This window comes from Castor canadensis, chromosome 8 (assembly GCF_047511655.1).
Source record: "Castor canadensis chromosome 8, mCasCan1.hap1v2, whole genome shotgun sequence".
NCBI classification, from domain to species: Eukaryota; Metazoa; Chordata; class Mammalia; order Rodentia; family Castoridae; genus Castor; species Castor canadensis.
In genome coordinates this window covers 121662225-121688806 of record NC_133393.1, presented here as the reverse complement: position 1 = coordinate 121688806, position 26582 = coordinate 121662225, and the positions used below count along the sequence as shown (strand labels likewise).

At 34.7% G+C, this 26582-nt stretch overlaps 1 protein-coding gene across 4 annotated transcripts in view; it reads right to left on the bottom strand.

Moving 5' to 3' along the window:
* Positions 1 to 26582, bottom strand: part of Tmtc2 (transmembrane O-mannosyltransferase targeting cadherins 2) — a 386771-nt gene that overhangs the window by 201139 nt on the left and 159050 nt on the right. The gene's annotated exons all lie outside the window — the stretch shown is intronic.

Here is a 26582-nt window from a genome sequence, read left to right as displayed (position 1 = left end):
TTCAAAGTGTAACAAACTTAAACATGACCTGAATACAAATTTTCAAGGGGAGCCTTAGAAAACAACTGTAGCCAGGTGCCAGTGCCTCACACGCGTAATCCTAGCTGCTTGTGAGGCTAAGATATGGAGGATCACGGTTCACTTGCCTAGCAAGAACAAAACTCTGAGTTCAAAATGCCCAGTACCACAAAAATAAAGAGCTGAGATTTAGTAGCAAAACCGTAATTAGTTAATTCAAGATGTCTTTAAGGCTGTTACATATGACAAGTACTGTTTTCTACACTACATATACATTAAATATGCATCAGTCATAAGGTGAGGGTTGCTGTGCTCCAAAACTCCTTGGAGTTTTGTATTCTATACTGCCTAAAACAAAAGCATTTTGGGATGAAAAGAGTCTTTGTGCCTTACAGAATGGTTTTCAAACCTGAACGTTTGAAGTATCAACTCTAAGCACTTAAAAACACAACAGCCCTGGCCTTGCTAAGATCTCTATAAGAACTGCCAAAAAAAGAAATAGGAAACGAGAAAATTGCTGCATGCTTACAAAAATAATTATATCATTCATATCAGATACCTTTCATGTCAATTAATGAATGGGAAGGGTTTCTTCATGCTTTAATTCACCTATAGGTTCACAAAATGACATAGATGTGCTTTGAGAAATTCAAATATGTTCTTGATCTTTTTTGAAGTTTATCTTTACCGTAAAAAGGGAAATCAGCTCTCATCTTCCTATTTCTAATTATAGCATCTTAGAGGAATTTTCTGAACTGCCAGATACAGAAAATCATAGAAGGGAAATCAGCTAATAATATAAGAGTCACAGCTGAAAATTTATTTCTAATTTTTTGATGTATTAAGGTGTTAAAAGAACATAGCTAGAGCTTAATAAGCAAATAATGTGAAATTTATCACAAAACACTAAAATCTATCCCACACATCACCTGAAATATGAATGAGAAGCCAATGGAAGACATTGCTATGGCAATGTCTTAATTAGTAGTGATGCCTTCTATATGAGTCACTGCAGCGAATTATTTTCTTTTATGGAAGTCTTTGAGGAAAGAAATTAAACAATACGTAAACAAAATTCAACTAATTCATCTGCAATAGTTCTACTCTCCGTATTAAAGAAAACAGCTATTGATGATGGTAATTTCAATATTGTCTTCTGATCTCAGATTTCCTGGGATATAAATGAAACTGAAAAGAATATTTTAGTCTCAATGAAAGAAAAATGTAAACATTCTGCCTTTGAGTATTAAGTCCATCATGAGACTCACTTTTGGCAAACTAATGAGAATAAATTACTTAAGCAGAAGGCTCATTGAATTCCAAATTAAACCCTTGGCAATGATAGCAGTTGTAAGTATAAAGTAGATAAAAATCAGTATCTGAAAGTTTTAAGACTTTGAGACCAAAGGCTATTTAGACGTAACAAAAATCTATTTTGTATCCGCCATTCATCACAGAACACCTTTCCTTGCATAAGGAAAGTAAGATTTCTCTTAGTTCCTCTCCTTCTTCATTCTAAATAATTCTCATTGGTACTCACCTCAAAACATGAATATAAATTTACAACTGTCTGAACATGGGACAGGAAGGGATACAAGTTAAAAATATAATTAGGAATTATTTTCAGAGTATACTCGTGATTAATCAGTTTTGCTACAATCAAAATGTCAGCGTAGTTCTGTTTTCGTTTAAAAGAAAAATGGGCTTCTCTGTTAATAATTATCCTCTATACAAGATCAGAAACCTTTCTTTCCCATACCAACTAACAGATAAGAAGAAAGAATTTTAATGCTTGGTATTTCAAGTGTTATAAAGGAGGCCAATGAATGAGCACACTGAGCATTTGTAAAGAAAAAACTTAAAGATTAAGGAGCAAGAAAAAGTTTATTATTATGATATTCATTATTTTGTATTAGAATGAATTCTTCATTTCTATAATATATAATATTGTTTCCAATAGAATTCAAATGGCCAACAGAAAACCATAAGTATATCACGAGCCAAAAACATAAAGTTGCTTAATAAATGAGCTACAGATTGAAATTCATCTATAAAAATTTAGAGATTATAGTTTACTGAAAAAAGTTTTAAGAAAGGGAGACAATGGTTTCTGGTAAAACCCAAAGTATCAAAGCACATTTAATGCACTTGTTTCAATGACACAAGATTTTAATCAAAGTCTGAAATTAAACAAATTTGGATTACTTTGCAGTGAGTGGAGAACAACAGATTATATATACTCTTATTTCAATTTCAACTATTAGCCTATTAAAATTCCTTAAAATCCTTATTTATACATATGATACTAATTAGTAACAATCACCATTTTTTTCAAAACATAAAATGATATAAGGAGAAGAAACCTAAGCCGCTCCATCTATTCTTTCACTTGACCACATTTGAAAGCAGTTTTTATTAATTTTATTTAATACTGGTTTCATTTAAATTTTTGTTTTATTTATTTCTTAAATAATTGTTACCTTGCACCCAGAAATTTGTTTCTAATACCACTTTCCAATGAAAGGAAATGGGGCTCCTTGGAGACATGGACTAATTTTAGGACAGGGGCAGGAAATACACAAGATGAATCCTAGAGCAACCTATACAACCATAAAGTCAGAAACAAAGATGACAACACAAAATACAAAAGAGAAGTTGAACAAACATGTGGAAAACCTCAGAAAAAAGAGGCAAACAAATCCTGTAAATAAAAAATTCCTTTAGTCAAACAAAAAACACACTGGAAGGCCACTCTAGCAGACGAGAATAAGTGAAAGACAGAATCTCAAAGCTTGAAGATAAAAAAGAAATTAAATAAAAAACAGAAGAAATCTGAATCAAACAACTCAAGAGCTGTGAAAGGAATATGCAAGAATTCCCTGACTCCATCAAAAGCTCATGGGCATTGAAGAAGGAGAAGAGGTGCAAGCCAAAGAGAAACGTAATATAGTCAATAAAAGAATAACAGAAAAATTCCCCAATATTTTTTCTCATTCAGGTTCAGGAATCTTCCAGAATACCAAACAGACTTGACCACAATAACACCTCCCCACAGCATATTATCATTAAAACAACAAGCACAGACAACAGAAAAAGAATATTAAAGGCATTAAGAAAGAAAGAAAAAATAACATATAAAGGTAAACCCATCAAAATAACAGCAGATTTCATAATGGAGACCTTAAAAGAAAGAAGGGCATGGAGTTAGGAATTTTAGGCACAGAATGAAAATTACTTCAGCCCTAGGATATTCTACCCAACAAAACTATCATTGAAAATTGACAGAGCAATAAAAATCTTCCACCATAAACAGAAACTAAAAAATATATGACTACCACGCCACCACTACAGAAGAGTCTATAAAGACTTCTGTAGAACAACTACAGAATAGAAAGTATCAAACCACAGGAGAAGGAAAGACAAGTAATCAGAGAGTAACACTGATTCAGCTGCACACAACCAAATCCTTAAACAACAAAAACAACCAAATGACAGGAATCACCACATAACTATCAATATTATTATCACTGAATGCCAATGGACTCAACTCCCTCATCAAAAGACACAATCTGGCAAACTGAACTAAAAAGAAATTTGCAACAATCTGTTGTACACAAGAGACCCATCTTATTGACAGAAATAAACACAGGCTTAGGGTGAAAGGATGGAAGAAGATTTACCAAGCCTGAAAACAGGCAGGAGTAGCAATACTTATATCAGACAAAGTAGACTTCAAATTTACATTGGTCAAACAAGGTAAAGAAGGATACTTCATACTAATAAAAGGGCCAATACATCAAAAGGAAATAACAGTTATCAAGTTATATGTACCCAATGTCAGTGTACCTAATTTCATCAAACTTACACTACAGAACTTAAAAGTACATATAGACTGCAACACAGTGCTAGTGGGAGACTTTAATACCCCTTTATCACCAATAGATAGGTCATCTAAACAAAAACTCAATAAAGAAATCCTAGAACTAAATGACACCATAGATCAAAAGGACTTAACTGATGTCCTCAGAATATTTCATCTACTACAACACAATAAACATTCTTCTCATCAGCCCATAGGACTTTTTCCAAAATAGATCATATCTTAGGGCACAAAGCAAGCCTCAACAAATATAAGAAAACAGAAATAACCCCTGTATTCTATCTGATCACAATGTATTAAAACTACAACTCAAAAAACAAAAACAACAGCAGAAAATACACAAATAATTGGATGCTGAATAACACATTGCTCAACGATCAGTAGGTCATAGAAGAAATAAGAGTGGAAATGAAAAGGTAACTGCAAGTTAATGAAAATGAAAACATTACCTACCAGACCTATGGGACACAGAAAGGCAGTCTTAAAAGGAAAGTTTATAGCCAGGAGTGCATATACTAAAAGGACAAAATGATCTGAAATAAACAACCTATTGCAACATCTCAAACTCTGAGAAAAATAAGAACAAGCAAAACTAAAAACAAGCAGGAAAGAAATAATAAAAATAATGGCTGAAATTAATGAAATAGAGACCAAAAAAAAAAATCATACAAAGAATCAATGAAAGAAAAGGCTAATTCTTTGAAAAAATAAACAAGATTGACAAGCCCCTGGCGAATCTGACTAAAATGAGGAAGAAAAAGATATAAATTCGTAAAATAAGAAACAAAAAAGGGGAGATAACAACAAACACCATGGAAATCCAGTGAATCATCACAGACTGCTTTGAGAACCCATATTCCAATAAATTGGAAAATCTTGAAGAAATGGACAAATTTCTAAGTACTTATGACCATCCAAAACTGAACCAAGAGGACATTAGCCACCTAAACAGATCTATAACGTGTAATGAAATTGAAGCAGCAATAGTCTCCCAAAAAAGAAAAGTCCAGGACCTGAGGGATTCTCTACTGAATTCTACAAGACATTTAAAGAAGAACTAATACCAATACTCCCTGAACTTTTCCAGGAAATAGAAAGGGAAGGAACACTGCTCAATTCATTCTATGAGGCCAGTATTACACTTATCCCAAAATACATCCAAAAAGGAGAACTACAAGCCAATCTCCTTAATGAAAAATCGATGCAAAAATCCTCAATAAAATAATGGCAAACTGAATCCAAAAACATATCAGAAAGGTCATTCACTATGACCAAGCCAGCTTCATCCCAGGGATGCAGGTATGCTTCAACATATGCAAATCCATAAAGGTAATACAATACATTAACAGAAGTAAAGACAAAAAAAGCCTTTCATAAGAATTGACACCATTTCATGATAAAAGATTTAAGAAAACTAGGAATAGAAGGAATGTATCTCAGCATTATAAATGCTATATATGAAAAACCTATAGCCAACATCATACTTAATGGGGAAAAAATGAAGCCATTTCCCCTAATGTCAGGAATGAGACAAGGATGCTCACTTTCCACCCTTACATTCAATGCAGTCCTGGAAATCCTAGCCAGAGCAATAAGGCAAGAAGAAGAAATAAAAGGAATACAAATAGGAAAAGAAATAGTCAAAGTATCCCTATTTGTGAAAACATGATGCTATACCTCAAAGACCCAAAAAATTCCACTGAAAAACTCCTACACACCATAAACAGCTTCAGCAATGTAGCAGAATACAAAATCAACTTCAAAAAATCAGTAGCCTTTCTATACACCAAAAATGAACAAATTAAGAATACAGGAACACAATTCCATTTACAATAGCCTCAAAACAAACCAAATACCTAAAAATAAACTTAACAAAGGATATAAATGACCTCTACAAGGAGAACTACAAACCCCTGAAGAAAGAGATTAAAGAAGACTATAGCAGGTAGAAAGATATCCCATGCTCATGGATTGGCAGAATCAACATAGTAAAAATGGCTATACTACCAAAAGCAATCTACATGTTCAATCCAATTCCTATCAAAATCCCAATGGCATTCATCACAGAGATTGAAAAATCTACCCTAAAGTCCATTAGGAAACACAAAAGACCGTGACTAGCTAAGGCAACACAGAGCAAAAAGACCAATGCTGGAGGTATCACAATACCTGACTTCAAAATATACTACAGAGCTGGAGCAATAAAAACAGCATGGTATTGGCACAAAAACAGATATGAAGACCAGTGGAACAGAATAGAGGACCCGGATATGAATCCACACAGCTATGCCCACATTATTTTTGACAAAAGCTCCAAAAACATGATGGAGAAAAGACAGCTTCTTCAACAAATGTTGCTGGGAAAAGTGTTTATCCATCTGCAAGAAACTGAAACTAGATCCATGTCTATCACCCTGTACTAGTATCAAATCAAAATGGATCAAGGACCTAAATATCAGACCTGAAACACTGAAGTTACTACAGGAAAGATCAGGAAACACTCTGGAACTAATAGGTATAGGCAAGGACTTCCTCAATAGAATCCCAGCAGCCCAGGAACTAAGAGAAAGGATGGACAAATGGGACTTCACAAAATTAAAAAGCTTTGCACAACAAAAGAAATGGTCTCTAAACTGAAGAGACCACTCACAGAGTGGGAGAAAATATTTGCCAGCTATACATCAGACAAAGGACTAACAACCAGAATATATAGGGAGCTCAAAATCCTCAACTCCCAAAAATCAATAAAATGGGCAACTGAACTAAACATAACTTTTTCAAAGGAAAATGTCCAAAAGGCCACAAAACACATGAAAAAATGCTCACCATCCCTGGCCATAAATGAAATGCAAATCTTCTACCTTACCCCTGCAAGAATTGCTACTATCAAGAACACCACCAACAACAAATGTTGGTGAAGATGTGGGGAAAAAGGAACCCTCATATTCTGTTGGTGGGAATGTAAGCTAGTAAAACCACTTTGGAAAACAATATGGAAGCTTCTTAAAAAACTTAACATAGCTCTGCCATATGATCCAGCAATACCACTCCTAGGGAAATACCTGAAGGAATTCGACTCAGGTTATTACAAAGGCACCTGCACACCCATGTTCATTGCAGCATTATTCACAACAGCCGAGCTATGGAAACAGCTAAGATGTTCCACTAAAGATGAATGGACAAAGAAAATATGGTATTTATACATAGCCACAAAGAACAATCAAATTTTGTCATTTGGAAGTAAATGGGTGAAACTGAATAACATCATCTTCTTAAGCGAAGTTAGCCAGGCTCAGAAAGTCAAAAATTGCATGTTCTCCCTCATATGTGGATTATAGATCTAAAACAAATGCAGCAGTATTATTTGACATGGGTCACACACTAAGGGAAAAACATGCACAGAAGCAACAGGGAAAGGGAAGGAAACCTAAAACTTCAATGTGGTTGATGTACACACCGTAGAGGTGAAAATATAGTAATATTAAACTGGCAGAGGCCACTATAGGAAGGGGACTAGGAAGTAGTGAAGAGTTCTGGTAGAGATGAACCAATGTGAGTTGCAACACACATGTGCATGGAAGCAATGCTAGGAATCTCTCTGTATAGCTACCTTTATCTCAAACTAGCAAAAACGCTGTCTTTCTTATTATCTCTTACGTTTTCTTTTCAACAAAATCAGAGAACAAGGGGGCAGAACAGAGTCTACCTGGAAGTGGGAGGGAAGGGGGAGGTGGTCCAAATAATGTATACACATGTGAGTAAATGTAAAAACAGTAAGATTAAAAAATTAAAATCAGAAGAAAAAATGAAAATAAAAAATAAAGTGAGGAACTGCTGAACCCACACAGTTATACTGATGTTGTAGGGATACAGGAATCAAATTACAATGCTCCCAGTGAACAAAGCTGGAAAAATTTGAACAAAAGAGTAGTGTCAGATTACAATAGATCTCAAAGTATAAAATATTCATGAGTCTATAATGATAAATAACAAATAAGAGATAAGTCTCCTTTGTAGATGAATTCCAAGTAACTTATGTGTATATCTTCAAAGACAGGAAGAATAGTTCCTACTAATGTGTTCTATTTTTATTGTAACTTCCAAAGAGTACAATATGAAAAGGATGTGGAGAAACCCAAAACCACCACCTTTGGCAGGTGATTTTGGTAAACATTATTATTGGTAAGTAATGTTCAGGGTATATATCCTTGTTATGATGCAAAGAAAATGTCACTTTAGATCTACTTTAATTCTCTCAAAACTCACAACTTCAATCTAACCATAAAAAAAAAATCAGGCAAATTACAAATAATGACTCATCCTACAAATTATCTATCTAGGAATCCTAAAAACTGTCTAACTCATCAAAAAATGTTTGTGACACTATCATGACCAAGAGTTATGGACTTTACTTAACAATATGGTGGCACTGCTTCATTATTTACAGCAAGTATGTTACATTAATGCAAGATGTTAACAATGGAGGAAAAACTAAATGTGATGTTTATGGGACCTCTCGGTCTTCTGGAATTTTCAGAAATAATGTCTATTTTTTAAAAAATGGTTGTCACCATTTGAAATAACAACTCCTAAAAAACAAATGACATTAAGTAGATGGGCACTGTTAGATCAATATCTTAAAAATACTAGCAAAAAGTGTTTAAAAATTAACACCATATTAATATTTCAACTGAATTCCAAGTGGAATAAAGTAAAATTCAAACTAATTGTCCACTGTTCCTTATATGTATTATATGAGGTGACCTGTTGATTTAAAATCTTATTTCATGTTGGTCTAATATTCTACATTTGTACTATGTTATAAAACCTAAGTAGGAAACAAACATTGGGGGGACATGCTTCTAAACAAATTGCTATGGTATTCTCGTTGGCATGGTGACCCACTCTTCTTCATTAAGTTAACGTAGGGAAACCAAGCAGTTAGCAATTTCTGGCAAGCCCCTTCTAGAGCTAACTGTTTGCAACTGAAGTACCCAAAGAGTTCAATTAGTGGAACTGCAAGGGGTGTGCCACAGTCCATAACCCATTACACTAAAAGCAAACTCCTGAATGCCAGCCTCCAGAGTAATCTTGTTTAGTTTAAAATAAGAGGTTTAACACTTCCCACCAGGCAGTGAGCTATGGTCAAATCAGGTTAGCCACATAACAATTCAGCTTTTATGAAGGAAATATGTGAAGAAAATATCCTTTGTACCCAAAGAAACAACAATGACAAAGTTTTAAACAAAAGCAAAGAAGATAGCTCTCTTTGATTAACCAGAAAAGCATCTTAGTTTGTATGAAATTTCTTTCCCTGTATGTTAAAAATACACCGTATGGGAGTAGAAATAAAATCAACAGAGCTCACAATTACTTGAATTTGGAAAAGGAACGTTTTTCTATCTCTTCTCAACTGAACAACACATTGGAAATGCATTTCCTGCGCCAATGGATTAAACTGCAACATTCCTTTAACCCTGTGTGTCTTTAGTGGGACAAACCAGCCATTATGAGATGCGTTCCAGTTTCATTAATGAGTTAAGCATGTGAGCCCAGCATTTTGGAAACATAAAGAGACAAATTATAATGAGACTTCACTCAGTGGGGAGGCTAAGATACAGCCGTTTTCTCTCAAAGATATAATAGACAGCTACTTAATGAGTGTGGGAGTTTTCCTATGAAAATACAAAGAATACCAATATGAAAAAGAAGATTTGATAAATACAAATACACCTTTATATATACATACACCTGACACATATATATACCTGACACATGCACATTTATAGAATGTTTAATGTCTTTGTATGCTCCAACTCTATACTAATACTTTTGTCTTCTGCTAAATATAAAGAGCAAATTCAATGTCAAATGGACAAATGTTTATTTAACAGTTTTTACACAAAAAAGTGAAGACTTTCATACTTAAAATGTCACATTAATTTATAAATGAGCACTAGTTTTCCTGATTGGGCAACTGAGGCAGCACATTGAAACTTTTTAGAGAAACTTTTCACATGGGAAAGCGTCAATTCTATCTTTCTTCCTCAATATCCAGCGGCTTCAACTATTAAGAAATTGCCATCCAACACTAGGGCACTTGTTGTTCAGAGCAGAATCAAAAACCTGGAATTCTCAAAAGGCCGGCTGAAAGGATATTCTGGGTTTACTGAGCAAGCAGTAGAATCATCACACACACACCCCACACACATATCTTGCCTATAAGAAAACTTAGTAAGTAAATGGTCATGCTAGATTTTCAAGTACACCACCGTAGCAAAGGGAGCTGTGGTTACTAGAAACTATTATAGAAAAATTAAAAACTCTACTTCCATTTTCTTGATTTGGATTATTTGGCTTTCTCCCTTCACTGATGGGAGGGACATAAGAAGAAGCAAAGTCGTGATACCTGTGGTTGTCTGATACATTCATTACCTGAGAACAACTGAATCTGGGCATGGGTGACATAGAAAAAGACAAAAAAACTGAATTTGCATTTTCATGAAAAGAAGAGTCCTATTTCAGGCCTGAAATGTGAATAAAACGGTAACCCTAGATGATGATTCATATTATGAATAAATGTGTTGACATTTCCAGAAGCACAAATATATGCATGCTCAACTATATATTTCTTAAATGTCTACCTTTATTAGTCAGAATTAATCATCAAAAGGGTAACCTGAAAATTACATTTACTTTGAATATAACAAACAAGTTATATATTTCATGTTATAAAGAAATAAGAATGATTAATGTAGCTGCCAAGTGGCTATGGGTCAGATGCTTGGGAACAAATAAAAATAGGAAAACAGTTTTCAGTTCAGGTTCCATGCCTAACCTCTCCAATAATGTATTCTTACTGGATGCAGCTTGGCCATATGCACTTTTTGGAGCCCACTGCGGTGGCTATCAGTCTAAATAAATAAAATCTAATGGTAACTGTAATCTACCCAATTCCTTTCCTTCCCTCTTCTAACATGAAATTTGAAATTAAATTTTGATCCTATACTAATATTAAAAGATCACTTATGGTAATTGGGATGTTCAGAAAGTTCACAGACCACCTCACAGGAAGATTTTGAAATGGAAAAGAAAACTTTAAAACTGTGAAACTCAGGCAATCATTGCAGTTTTGTTTTCCATTTGGGACCTCAATGCAACTCAGTTTGATCTTACTTCAAATTAGTTTTAAAAAAGAATTATGCATTTATTAAATACCTATTTTGAGGACCATTAAAACTCTAACTCATAATCTTCCTTTTGAAGCATGCTTAGTCTTTGTAGCTACCATTAAAGTACTAGATTTCAAATTATTTCAGATTGAGTTAAAATTTGGTGTTTTTTAATTAAGATTTGAGCTTTGATTTTTTTTATATTATCAATAAAAACCTTAGAGTTAAATAACATTTACTGCATAAATCTCTCATGAGTCTTCAAAACATATTTGGATAATTCTTTCAGCCTGACATAGCACCAATTAGCACTAATCACTGCCATGCCCTAATTATTTAAAATTAAATAATTAAACTTACACATGCAAACGTTTTGCAATTCACCCTACATCCACTTCTTTATTCAAGTTAACTCATAAGATTAGACAACTTGTTTTAATAGATTATTATCATTGGACTAAATCCAAAAAGCATTTGTCTAATGGGAATTCTGTCTGTTCTAACAGTTGTGGTTTAGTGGGCTCTCTTTGACTAAACTGTCAATCATTTTTTGACTGGCTCATAGCCCTTAGAACCCTGCTGAGAGACAAGCAAGAAGTTTTTGCCAGGTGCTTGACTGATACTCAGTAAATCTGGATTAAGCAAAAGGGAAGAGGAAGGGCAAGGAATTGGTTAAAATACCCAACTAGAACCTCTAGCTTCATTTATTTATTTACTCCGTATTTAGATGTACTCCTACTCAAATGCAGCAGTTGTCCCTGTCCCCTTGTGTTGTGCCTTGTTAAGTACCTTCAAAATGTAACACAAACACCAACTACATTCAGAAGTGCAGAAAATTCATGCAGATTATGCCATGTGCAAGTCAAAAAAGAATAAAGCCAAACGATGAAAAGCATTAATACTGTGCTATAAACTTTGATATTGAGAAGATAATAAAAATTACAGGATGCACTAGAGTCTTTATTTAGCCTCTAACCTAAACATTACCTTTTAAGTATTATCAGGAAATTCCACTCTTGATTCAATTTCCATAATAACTACTAAACTACATCAGAAATTTTACAGTAAGGATATTTCTTAAATACATTTTGTTCTGTTTTGCACATTATTTCAAATCAACCCACATATATCACTCCTTTAATGACTGAAACAAAGGGAGGTCATCTAAATGATATGGCAAAGGGAGTATAATTAAGCTCCATTATATTGTCCTGTGATAAACCAGATATTATGAGGAAAAAGAGAATTGTGTGTAATTAGCTAATGAATTCAAACACCTGTTAAGTCATTTTAAACCTCCCAGGTGAGGTTCTGGCATCTAGAGAAGAGAGCCATGCCTAGAAAACATTCTATTCTGTTATTATATCTCACTATGCAATGTGGGACCATGATTTATTATTAGTAGCAACACTAATTATGAATGTTTATTAAATATTTTACAGAGTATCTTTATGTACATAATTGCCTCTAAAAAAAATCTTGTAATGTTTGTCAATTTCTGGATTAGTATTTCACAACAAGAACATGGGAAGGTTAAATGTGGCACACAGAATCTCACAGTAAATCAGTAGATGAACAAGGAAAGCCATGTCCATTGATTTTAAGTCCAGGGTTCAGTGCCTTTGACTACTCCGTGCACACTTCACAATCACCATCATCTCTAGTTCTTCACCAGACATCAGCTTCTCAAACTGCTGACCCTCTCTGATAATGAAGACAGAAAAGACTATAAACTTCTACAGGAAAAGCTCATAAAGTCACAGATTGATAAATGCCAGAAGAGACATAGAGACCAGTAATTTATATATTTATAAAATCTAGAACACTGAGGAACATATCCCCAGCATTTATCTTTCAGTGAAGAAACAAATGTTTATAAAGGTTACGGGTGCTTGCCATGGTTACAGAGCTATTCAGTCATGGTCATCATAAGCAATTCAACTTCCTTGATATTTATGAAATGGTACTTTATCAATTCATTTATATTTTTAATCACTACTTTTCATCAAGAATCTACAACAATTTTCTAAAGGAAGAAAAGTTAGATTTCAATGGTCCTTAGCCTGATATTCAAAGCTGTCCAAAATTGGCCCATTTTTACTATCTGAATTTCAAAAAACTACATAATATTGATAATGTTTCATTGTTCAAAACTTCAAAATCCTCTTAGTATTACTGTTTTCTTTATTATTCTAAGGTGTCAACAAATTTTCACCTTCCTTCCTAAAGGTACCACTGTTCTGTCTCATGTCTGGCTTAAATTCCAGTTCTCCAGGTTTTGCCTTCTCAAAGCTATCCAGTCTTATAACTTGCACCATTTACATGAAACATATCAAATATTATAAAGTTGGGTCTGAAGTGACATTAAATGTATAATCTTACTCTTATTATCATATTCTTACAAAAACAAGTCTTGATAGTCCCACAAGAATACCGGCTCTGTAAGGGAATGATTCATGTGTTTTATTCATTAATTTGTATTACACATACTAAAAAGATTAGCACACAGTGCAGAGAAGGCAGTCAACATTAGATGAATGAGTGCTCAAATGACTGGCAAATGACTGAACAAATGAACACAAAAACAATGACCTAAGAGAGCAATTTAGCAGGGGGCTAAACTGATTCTGCATACCCAAATCTTGGTACCATGATCAAGGAGCCTGATCCAATCTCAATAGTCTATGTACTTATCCAAGACAACATACAGAAGATACCCACAGTTTCACTTTCCTAGGTTTAAGTCACCCATGATCAACTGTAGCCCAAAAATATTAAACAGAAAATTCTATACATAAATTCTGGTTTTGAATTGTGTATTCTGAGTCATGTGATGAAATCCCATACTCTTAGGCACTTAATAGCCATCTCAATTATTAGACGAACTGTCTTGGCATCACTTATGTACAGTAATACTTTTATCTAATGATGGCCTCAGAGCCCAGGAGTAGTGGTGCTGGAAATTGGATATTCTAAACAGAAACCAACAAGTAAAATTCTCAATAACAAAAGCAAAAAATTGTATGCTAATGCAAAAAATCCTTTATCCATGAAATCTTGAAGAAGAAAAGAAGAAATTGGTGTTAGTTTTGCTGTCACACATCAAATTGCAAAAGTAATGACCACAGTGCCAGATGAGTGCTTAGTTCAAATGGAAAAAGCATTAAATTTGTGTATGCGTGCATAGGGAAACAGAGTACATGTAAGGTTCAGTACTGTCTGTAGTTTCAGGAAATCCAACGGGGGACTTGTAAATTATACCTGTGAATAGGATGAATTTCTATAGAGAGCATCTTATTTACCTAAAACTGTTTTAAGTCTACATGGCTAGGCAATATTGCAGTTCTATTTTTTAACTTACACATTTTCTGTCAGTGTCCTTTGTTTCATTAACAGTTTGATTTTTTTAACCTTAGTGGTACTATGTTAATTTGGGACTAAAAACAAAAGTAGAATATTTAAAGCCCTGTTAAAGCCTACCCCTCACTGTAGAAATAATTTCCTATGTATTTTAAATATACCTGAGCCAAGTTAAGTTCCTAAACCTTAGGACTATGTTTTATCATTGAGGAGCAGAAACAGAAACAGAAAATTTGGTGTCTTAAGTAAGGAAAGATGAAAAGAACAGAAAGAGGTGCAGAGAAGGAAGGAGGAAGAAGGAGTAGAAGGAAGACAGGAAAACAAAACTTTGAATTATTACACTTGTAAGTTCACCTAAACAAGATGACAGTACACAAAGTACTCCTCTGGCAACACCAAGTCTAAATGGGAGACATTAAAATGCCTTCTGCACTTCCTGAGTTCTTTAGGAGGTAAACTGAGATGTTAGGAAGATTTATAAACAATATAGCACTAGACAAATATAAGAGGTGCTTAATTGAGACAGGATATTCTTGAAATAGCAGTGATCACTTCCTTCTAAAGGATACACTTGGAGAATTTCAGAAACTCCTATGAAACTGTATTCTTCTCTGTGGCTTGACAATGTTCCAGGGAGAAAGTTATTTTAATGGCATTTCTAAATACCTCTGCTATAAATTCTGCCCCATTCTAGTTTAGTGTTGTGTGAATAACAAATTTCAACAACTGACATACATTAGATAATGTTCAATGTTCATCTGCAGTACTACAAACATCAGAGCCTACCACTCTCAAAGGAGAAAACATTTACCACCTGGCCTTTTACAAAGAAAGGATGCAGACTTCTGCGATTTGGCAGTAGGTATGATGAATCTGATGTTTGATAATATTATTTCTTTTGGTCTTTTAAAAATTTCTCCATAAAGAAGGGAAAATTAATTTCAGTATCTAAGGAAAATATATTTTTCTTGTACAGGACAAGGAATCAAAGTCAAATGCTGATTATATGCATAAAATGAAAGCAAAGACCATGTAAAAATGGATACATCAATTAAGAATTAGAAAGTCAGATTGACTCATGAAAAATTTCATTTTAGATATTAAGAAACAATGAAGCTGGGCTCTGGTGGCTCACGCCTGTAATTCTAGCTACTTAAGAGGCTATGATTGGGAGGATTGTGGTTTGAAGCCATTCTGGGCAAACAGTTCCTAAGGCCCCATCTCCAAAATAACCAGAGCAAGAAGCATGGCTCAAGCAGTAGAGTGCTTGCTTTGCAAATGCAAAGCCCTGAGTAAAAAACCCCAGTCCCAATCCCACTCCCCCAAAAAAGAAACATATTATAAATACTTCAGGATTTAATCTTTTGTCCTTGGAAGTGAATGCGAAATTTAAAAGGTACCCAAGAAATATACCTTTTGAATTGGATTATTTCAAAGATAAGCAAAATTATCATACTTACCCCTCAAAAAAAGATTAATAATAAAGTTATTCTTTAAAATCCTGATTAAAACAGAGTAATATAATTTGGTCCTTGAAGCATCCTTGGAAAAGAACTTATTGGGAAAATACTCTCCTGAACAGGTTAAATGACTGGTCCACAATTACAAAACAAGGTAGTGGCAAAACCTGTGTGAGAAGTGGGGCCTCCTGATTAGAACTGCAGGGTTCATGTCATTATGCCACATGGCCATACTTTTCACAGCATGTTCCCTTTATCTCTGAAATCACAACTTCTCTCAAATGTCTAACATTTTTCAGAGGCTTTTGCATAATTAGTCTAGAAAAAGGCTACCAGCTGGACGCAAAGGTGCAGGTTCCAACAACCTTATATAAATCTGATGTAAATCAGCAAATGTCTTAATGGCATATTAAATTTTTATAGAATCATTCTCCCATAATTAACTTTATGTTATTGCTCTTTTAAAGTTGTTCAGTAGCGAATGTGCCTCTAGGAAGTAAGCCGTTGCAAATTTTAGGATGGCCATTTCTTTAAAGGGATAAAGAAAGACCCCAGATTATATCCCTTCCTTAAATATGTTTAGTTTGTCTAAAAATGCGATTCTTTTTTCCAAATAGATAATAGAATGAACTTTGGGTTTATCCTAGATTTTACAAGCACCTTTATACTTTGGTAACACTCCTGGTCTGGGAAAAACAAGTCAATTTCATATTTGAAATACAAGCTAATTACAGCTGCATGTATAAGACATCAAAAACACCACTGTAAAGCAAATATATGGAATAGAAAAAGAAGTACTTATGTCCATACTGAAAATGTAAGCCACAGAGGTTAAAAAGAATGGGTCTTATGTGTGGGTATTTTAAATAGACAATTTAATTAGAGGTTTTATTATTAACAATTGTTTTTGTTTAAAAATTAATAAAACATTATTCTCTCTAAATAAATAAATAAATAAATAAATAAAAACGTAAGCCACTGTTACTCATTGCAAAACCAAGGACGACATGTACCAAACACAGCCAAAAAAGCATCAAAGACTGAAATGAGATTCTTACTCTAGAAAATTTAATTTGTGTAGGGACATACAATTTATCATCATTTTGAAAAAACAAATTAAGTCATGAAGCATTCTGACCCATACATAACCCCAAAGAAGATACACTGATTACTCAAATTCCATTATCAATTTTTTTTAAATAGTAGATAAGACAGCAAAGCATATTAAGGGCACCAGTGAAAATACTCAGGGGTTTCTCTTACCCTGTTGGTGGGAATGTAAACTAGTACAACCACTCTGGAAAAAAATTTGGAGGCTACTTAAAAAGCTAAACATTGATCTACCATATGATCTAGCAATACCACTCTTGGGGATATACCCAAAAGAATATGACACAGGTTACTCCAGAGGCACCTCACACCCATGTTTATTGCAGCATTATTCACAATAGCCAAGTTATGGAAACAGCCAAGATGTCCCACCACTGATGAATGGATCAAGAAAATGTGGTATCTATACACAATGGAATTTTATGCAGCCATGAAGAAGAACAAAATGTTATCATTCGCTGGTAAATGGATGGAATTGGAGAACATCATTCTGAGTGAGGTTAGCCTGGCCCAAAAGACCAAAAATCATATGTTCTCCATCATATGTGGACATTAGATCAAGGGCAAACACAACAAGGGGATTGGACTTTGATCACCAGATAAAAGCGAGAGCACACAAGGGAGATATGAGGACAGGTAAGACACCTAAAAAATTAGCTAGCATTTGTTGCCCTCAATGCAGAGAAACTAAAGCAGATACCTTAAAAGCAACTGAGGCCAATAGGAGAAGGGGACCAGGAACTAGAGAAAAGGTTAGATCAAGAAGAATTAACCTAGAAGGTAACACACACGCACAGGAAATTAATGTGAGTCAACTCTCTGTATAGCTATCCTTATCTCAACTAGCAAAAACCCTTGTTCCTTCCTATTATTGCTTATACTCTCTCTTCAACAAAGTTAGAGATAAGGGCAAAATAGTTTCTGCCAGGTATTGAGAGGGTGGGGGGGACAGGGAGGGGACGAGATGAGTGGTAAGGGAGGGGGTGGGAGGGGTGGGGAGAAATGACCCAAACATTGTATGCACATATGAATAAAAAAAAAATACTCAGGGGTTTCACTAAGACTTTAACCAGTTTTCCAGATGCACATTGTTTAAGGTTAAAATTTTTTTCCTAGAGACTTGAAACGCAAAACAAAACCAAAAAAAAAACCCCAAACATTTGAAAACAGATAACTACAAGTCCAATATCCCTCTCCTTAATTGAAAATATGGCATTAAGATCATGATGATAGTTGCAATAACTCTGAATTCACTCAAACCCAATAAACAATGTGCTTCAATTGGGCCAATTTTATGATATTGTGAATTATAACAAAAAAAAATGACCTGAACTGGTATGAGATAATCCATCATTTTTATCTATTCCATTTGCTATGAACAATAACATAGTTCCCTATGGAAGATAGGGTTTCTTATTACAAAGTAATGCCATACTTAGGGTGTAGTATAATATATGGCTTATACACCTTATTGGTTTTGAATAATAATTTTTTAAAAAATCAGAGTTGTGTCTGATCTCATGGGTTTTGGATACTGAAACAGGAAATATGTAGCCCTTTTTGTATAAATACAGTTATCAAACGTATTCTTTACAATCCATATCAAATACCCTGTGCAGACTAGGTCCCCCTAAGACACAAAGACACTATTTGACATCTAAACATTGCTAATTACTCTAGAAAATTTTCTATTTTAATGAATTCTGCAGGAAAAATACTTTATAAAAATTTGAATTACAGAGCAACCTCTGCAGTGTAGATATGTCCTTTTCCATATAAAGTCTTTAGGACTTTACACCGTGTCTGGCGTGAGGGCACAAGCCTGTGATCCCAACACTGGGAAGGCACAGGCAGTGTGATTGTAAGTTTCTGGCCATGTGGTACATAGCAAGTTCAGGTAGCTACATGTTATGATCTTGTCTCGAATACCAAGGGTTGGGATGCAGCTCAGTGGTACAGCACTTACCCAACATGGGCAAGACCTTGGTTTGATCCCAAGCACTGCAAAAAAATGCATAGTAACATACACATTAATAATACATATTACATATGTAATAATATATATACACATACATATTACACACACACACACAGAGAACACAAATAAGTTAATATGGTTGATTATCAATGATGCAGCAATATGAAATTCAGAGAAAAAAACCAAGTGCTTAAATGTGAACTGAATCCAAATCACTTTTATTTGGATGTTTTTGAGAAACACTGTATCCTTCAGAAAAGTTAGGGGAAGTTGATAAGTGCTTCAGAAGAAAACTCATCTAGCCTAACCTCAAGGTTCTGTGCACAAAGCCTCTCCTTTAAGTCTGTTAAATGTTTGGCAAGGCCCCTATGCTGTAGGTCCCTACAGGCCAACTGAATATTCAGACTCAGAATACCAAACTCTCAATATCTGTTTCCCTTCAAGGACAGGAAAATACAAAAGAACAAGACAATCCAGTAGCTCAATAGCATGTGCACACAATCAGTGGTACTCATCTAATGCCTTAAACTATCAGGCCACTTTTTACTCAATCTGTACACTTACAAAGTGATTTGGAGAAATTCAGTCAAACACTTTATAAAATGGGATGAAAATAATGAACCTAAAGTGTTACCATGGCAGGTGTTAGAAAATAAATGTAGGCCCAGCATAGTGGCTCATGCCTGCTATCCCCGCACTCTGGAAGCAGAGGCAGGAAGATGGAGAGTTCAAAACACCGGACATATTAAGACAACACCACCCCACCCCAAAAAAAAATTAAAAGGAAAAGAGGCAGAAAATGTACATTCCAAGGGAGCAGATATTTGTCTGTTTTCTTTACTACTTTATATACCTCTAACATACTGCTCTACAGAGAAGAAGATAATCGGTGCCTATAAAAAAAATGAACAAACAAGAAAGCATTGGCAAAAAATTTCTTGTCACAGAAGAGGCATTGAGGGAAAAAAACAGAAGGTGACTCAGACAGCATGAAACAGTCTTAAATTTAAAAATAAACAAATAAGAAATAGCAACCTGGATGAGAGATGACAATTTCCTATCATTTTCTCAGATTCTTCCATAACCAGGTTAAATGAAATTTCCCTGACCCTTGGTGCTTCTTTAGCACTTTATGTGGGATTCTATTAGCACTTACTGCATAATATAGTTACTGTATACGTGTCTACTACTTCCAGTGGGGTGAGATAAAATATGATCCATCTTTGTAGTTTTAGCATCCATAAAACTAGCTACTGCTTGTGTAAGAACAGATTACTTACATGAAAAACCACTGTAAAGGAATAGCCCCCCAAACTAAGAAATATAAAAATAGTTACTTCTTTCATAATACCACTCTAACCTTCCATTTTCACAAAAATTGTTCATAAACAATATAATAGGAAGACCACTGACTTTGGAGTCAGACATTTAAAATGAGATCCCCTTTTCACTATATATTATCTGTGAGTCTTCTGTCAAATTATTTCACTTCCGTAAGTTTCAATTTATCTTAGCTATATCTTATCTTAAAATGAGGTTAATAATACCTACTCTAATAGACTGGAACAAAATTCTGCACAAAAGAAACACTGCTAGCACACAGTACACCCAATGGTAGTTATGATTACTAACAGCTCTGTGTATATGCAAATGAAAGCTAATGAATTCAGATAGGTTATTTCTCTTCCTCTTTGAACAATATGGAAGTCAGCACAGCCATGAAGAAGATTATACTGCAGAACTAAAGAGAGTCAAAGACTACAAATTATCCTGTCCAACAACCAGAAACTTCAGGCTGCTGCTTTGACAACTTAAATTCAGCCCTTTCCTTACTCAGCCAGCCCATTTTTCAACTGGCATCTCCACATTTTCTCCTTTCTCCCTATTTTACCTCTGAAGTACATTCATTTTTAGAGTCAACCTCACTTTTTACATTAGGGTTGTCACCCATTCAAATAAAGTCATATTATGTAGTCAAAAAAACTTTAAAATTTTGTTTTGTTTTGTTTTGTATAGCATATTGAATTCAAGCCCTGATACTTCCAGGCCTGGTTCACAGGCAACTTTTCTACCACTTGGGCCATGCCTTTTGGTTTTTAGTCTCTTAGTTTGTTTTTAGTTTTGTTTTATCTTTAGGTTGTGTCACCAGCTTTTCCCTGGGCCTTAGATCTTTGGATGCTGTTCTTTGTACCTCTGTCTCCCTGCTATCTTGGCCTCCTGAGTAACTGGTATTACAGGCGTGTACCACCTCCTAGTTCTATACTTTTAAGACTCTAGTAGTGGCATTTACAAAAGTCCTACCACATTCCCAGAGTCCTGAGAACAAAACAAATGATTAGTCACTTACCTAATGTGTACTGCTGATGGCTAAAGCTTTTCTTCCTGAGTTTGTGCAGGGGTACCTTACAGAGTTGGAAAAGGGTAAAGAAGAGAAGCACTACCAGCTAGTAGACTCATTTTAAGGTCAGCATTATCAAAGAAAAGAGACTTCTATTGTGGAAAAACCTGGTTCAAACAGTGACATTCTGTTTATCAAAGAAATTCACCAAATTAGGAAGAAAATACACTGTGACTTTAATCTCCTTGTGTTAAATTCATGGCAGATACAAAGTAAATAAGCCATTTGAATTTGTGTTTAAGTCAAGATGAGCACTGAGATAAAACTCAAACTATGAAGCTAGTTTGGGGAAGGAGAGAAAGAAGAGGAACATAACAGAGGGAAACAAAACAAAACAACTAACAACTCAATTTTAAAAGGAACTTTAGGATTATCAATATAGCAAAAGAGAAGCTAGGAGAAATGAAAAAGTAGAATTATAATTAGTGTTGGATTTGGAAGTCTGTTAATCTATTCTAGCTGGAGTCCAAGTAGCCAATTGAAATTTTCTGTAGTGACAAGTTTTTCAATTTTAAAGGACTCAATGTGTATAGTGACAAAAGCAATAAGACCTGGAGGGGGAGGCCAAGTCTACTATATTGGCTCCACTCTCAACTAGTCATGTACCTAACTTCTGTGGGCCTAAAATTCTGGTAACAGAGGTAGTGATATGCAGATAGGAAGATGGTTTCTGCGTATTCCTCTCCCGTTATCAAACCTTTGCTTTTAATGAAAACTGTATAAAATTTAATACAGTTTGAGACTCTCAAGGTACTTCAGTGGGTCCCCATCCCAACTGTTCCTAAAAATCATGAAGAGGTCTTTAAAATGCCTTCCTTCTGCTACCTCTCTACCAGTTTTCCCTTAAACAATTAAAAACAAAAAACCTGAGCAAACTGAAATAAAAAATAGTTTAAAACAAAAATCCCATGAATCACTGATGACGAAGTCTGGTTTATTCAAAGAGAACTCATGAGGAACCCTAAAGTCTTTTTAAAATACATGGTCACTCCTGTCTTACCCACATATATCATTTAAATCATATTTTTAAATATTGAATTTTCTCTAACCAAAACCAATTTTACCAACAGATATGTTTCTGCAAGCCAAGGTTACTAAATTTTAAGTTTCTATAAAAATAGTCTCCAGTTTCATCTGAACATTATAGCATTATTAAGGTATCCAAAATATTTTATGAAATTTTTGACAGCCACAAAATAGTATTGAGTTAAAACAAAAATTTCTGCCTTCTATGCTCTCTCTAGGAAGTGAGGAAATAAACTAAAGGATTGAGCAGCAACAACAAAAAAATCCTTCTTCAACGTTCCTGTGAAAAGGTTTGTTATAGTAGAGATTCTGGAATTAGCTGCAACAATACTGCCTGCCAGGTTGTAAAAGAATAGAAGGAAAGAGATTAGCATTCACCTTCAGGTGCCAACAGTGCATCCTTTTTCTCAATAGAATGAAACTTGAATGCTGCAAGCTACTGCAGCCACTGAACTAATCTTCCTTACTATAAACCTGGCTAAAAGGAAATATATAGGAAACATGGTGGTGGGGGGAGGACAGCAGGAAAGCCTGATTCCCCATCTCTGTCAGAGATATATGCAACAGCACCCTCCTGAGCCCAAAGAGGAAAAAATCAGGCTATAAAAATAGGAAATGAAGGCAACAGAAGAAACTTAAGCACTGATGTGTACACTTATTTACAGTCAACCAAACAAAAAAATTATCCTTGAGATAGATTTCAACTTTCACCTATCAGCACTGGTGAACATAACAGCAAACATCCCATTCTTTGTTGACTGGCATTTCACCATGCATTCCATTAACTAGTCTAAGTGGTTCAACTATAGCCAGTGCCATGCCTTCTGATAGTTCCAAACAATGGCAGATAAAAAGTTCACGAATATTGAAATGCTGATGGCGATGATGATAGCTACAATAGGAAATAAACTTAGCTGGAAAGTGCATATGCTTATAGCAACAACACAAGATAAATATCAAATGTCTGATTTTACAGATCACGTAACTGACGTTTCAAGAAGTTAAGTAATTTACCCAACGTCACATCACTAGAAAACGGTGAGTTTCTACTGAAATCTAAATCTGCATGGTCTAGCCCTATAGTCTTTCCACAATAGCCTTAGTAGCACCTCTACATAAAGAGATTAGCCAAAAAGACAAATGATTATTCAAAGGAACAGCAGGGGTTTTTTTTAATAGTATTAAATATACTTAATTTTCATCAACTGTATCATGAGAGCTTAAGAAGAGAGAAATTAAACACAATGGAACAGATAAACTGGCAAATTTTTGTCTGATTCTTCAAATTAAGAGAAAAAAAATTCCATGCAATTTGGAGTTTTCCATTACACATGTAAATGCATTCACATTCATGCATAAGCTTGTAAAAACTGATTAAATTACAGATACTTGCATTTCATGGAGCTTGTTCTCATGGGAGACATAACACATAAACATGTATACACACACACACACTCACATATAACGTATCTTATTGGAGGAGGGGACTTTTAAGTGTCTATACATTAAAAACCAAGATGATGCACTCAAAAGGCTGGATTGCCACTACTGACAGATGTACAACTCAAAATTCATAAAATTACAACATTTTCCTTTTTTTAGTATTTAAATAAAGAAAATTTAATGATTTTTAAATATCCCCCATTGATTTGCATATAACCAAGGTCTCTGTATAAATGCACCTGGTACGTAGTATACATTCAAGTATACCTTCATGGAAATTTAGGGTATATTTTCCATTTTTTCATTTACTAGAAACAAAATTGGTGATTTATCTATTTTTTCAATGTCCTTCATTTTTCTAGTGTTGTCCCTGCTTGATTTCTTAAAGATTATATTAATCATAAGCAAAATGACAACCACATTAACAAAACGTAGGCAATGCAAATTCCCTTATCATATCAAAAAGAAGCATTTGATCTTTACACTTTATTTCCCTAAAATTAAATGAATAAACATGTACAGAAGGGAAGAAACTGTCCTTTGGAACAAAAATACTGACTTCACTAATCAAGGCTATAATTACTGAAGAAACATGTATTAAATTCTGAATTCATACTAGTTCACTTAATGCAAGAGTTATAATCAGACCAACAGAGCATACAGGAGCCATCTGGGTGCTATAGGATTGTAAAGACAAACAGAGCGCAAGGGCACACTGACCTTCCTACCAGCAAATCCTCACAGACTTTGGCATTATGAGGTGTTGCTTTTCCCTTTTGATGTCTCATTATCCTTTTTGAAAAAAGGAATACTATGATCAATAGGTACAAAACCTGAACATTTGAAGGAAAATTAAAACTTGTAACATTAGGTAACCTTACCATTGCATCACATTTAATATAAATTGTAACTATACATGCATTTGATTTAATAGTCAATTTTTTCCACACTTCTCCACCCTATTCACATCTTCTAAGGAATCTCTAGTATAGTCATGGAACGTGGACCTTAACAGCTTAAATTTTGTTTGAGAAAGCAACACTAAATTGGCATTTCCACTGTTCCATGAGTTTACTAGGTAATGACAATGGATTTCAAATTTGTGCAAACCACATCTTTCTCTTTGAAATTGACAGTACTAAGTATGAGTATCATGATAACCTGATAATCATGAGAGCCCCATCAGTCTGTCTTATTCCTCTGAGGCAGCAGGTTATGGAAATTTGAACCAAATGATGTAATCTGCATCCAAGACATAGTGTTATGAGAGCAGCATCGCCGATTTCAATGACATTCATTATTTATTCATCACAAGGTTCAATTTGGGTGTCATTTTCACTGACGATATATTGAGTTAACTGGTTGAAATTCAGTGCTGATAGAGTATTTATTCTGTAATGTGAAAAAGGATGCTTTTACATTTTTTTCTGTCTTCCTGTGTGAAACAGTACAAAACAAAGAGGGATTTTATACTTGTAGTCATTCATGAGCATATTTGAACATTGTTCAGCAATGCTGCAAAAATGGATATAGGAGAAAGTCCTTCAGGATTCCCTGCTTTTCTCATTAGGAATGTATAATAGTATGCCAAATGTTACTCAGTAAAAAGTCAAATAATAGTGGTCTTCAGAAAATGAATGTTTTTCAGTGGTAAAGAATGAGGTATATGCTGATGTAAGGCATACTTGCTGAATAAGAACAAGCCTCAACTCCTGAGTCTTATTCTTAGTATCATCAACAGAGAAACCCTCCCTGAACTCAGCAAAAACACAGGGGTTATAGCTTCTCCTCCCCAAGTGCAAGGTATATTCCCAAATTCCTCCCATTGACTAGCCACAGTACAAACACCTAAGAAATCAACATTCCAAGGGTCATAGCATGCTTAAAATGCTGCCATACATGACACCAGTGAGAAGGTCTCAGTCTGCGCTTCCCAATTCATTTTCTTCTGTAAACTTCATGTGCTCTGTCTCCTAAAACAGCTACTCAGTGTTTCTCTGTAGCTTCTTCATGATATACCTTCCACTCTTGTTCATGTCTCCAATTGCAAACGTCTATGCCTAACTATCTTTGGGTCTCTGATGAAATGGCTATGCTCCAGAAGGCATTTGCTGACCCCTTCAGCTAAAAAGAACATCCCTTTCTTCTATACTCCCCTAGCACACCCAATGCCTCCCTTATACACTTGCCACTTACCAGCTTGAATTTTAGTTCTGTATTTATATGCAGGATTCTCAACTTCATTCTACTCTATGAAGTCCTTAAGGGCAGATTCTCACCAATTCACCTTTGAATTCCCACATCATCAAACACAGTGTCTGGCATAAAGTTGATTTAAAAAAAAAATAACAGGTGAATAGATCACTGTTCCTAGGATGAAGACTGTAATGTAAGCATTTAAGAAGCTTGCAGTAGTAATCAGTTTCCCACTTTTGAATTACTCAACCTGCAACTAGAATACAGAATCATCTTAAATCAGCTGAGCAAAGGAGCCAAGCTGCAAGAATAAAATACCTTATTAATCTTTGACTTTTTGAATTGTAAAATATTTTTGAACCTCGACTTTATTTGTGGCATTATCTGGTTAGCAGTGTTGGCAGCTGTTCAAAGTTTTACAGTACTACAGGTCATGAATATTAAATGCTACAACAAGTTTACTGGGAAGAAATCCAAATTCATTTGTAAGTGCATGACAAATAACCCTATAGCTGCAATAAGGCTAGGAAATATTGTGATC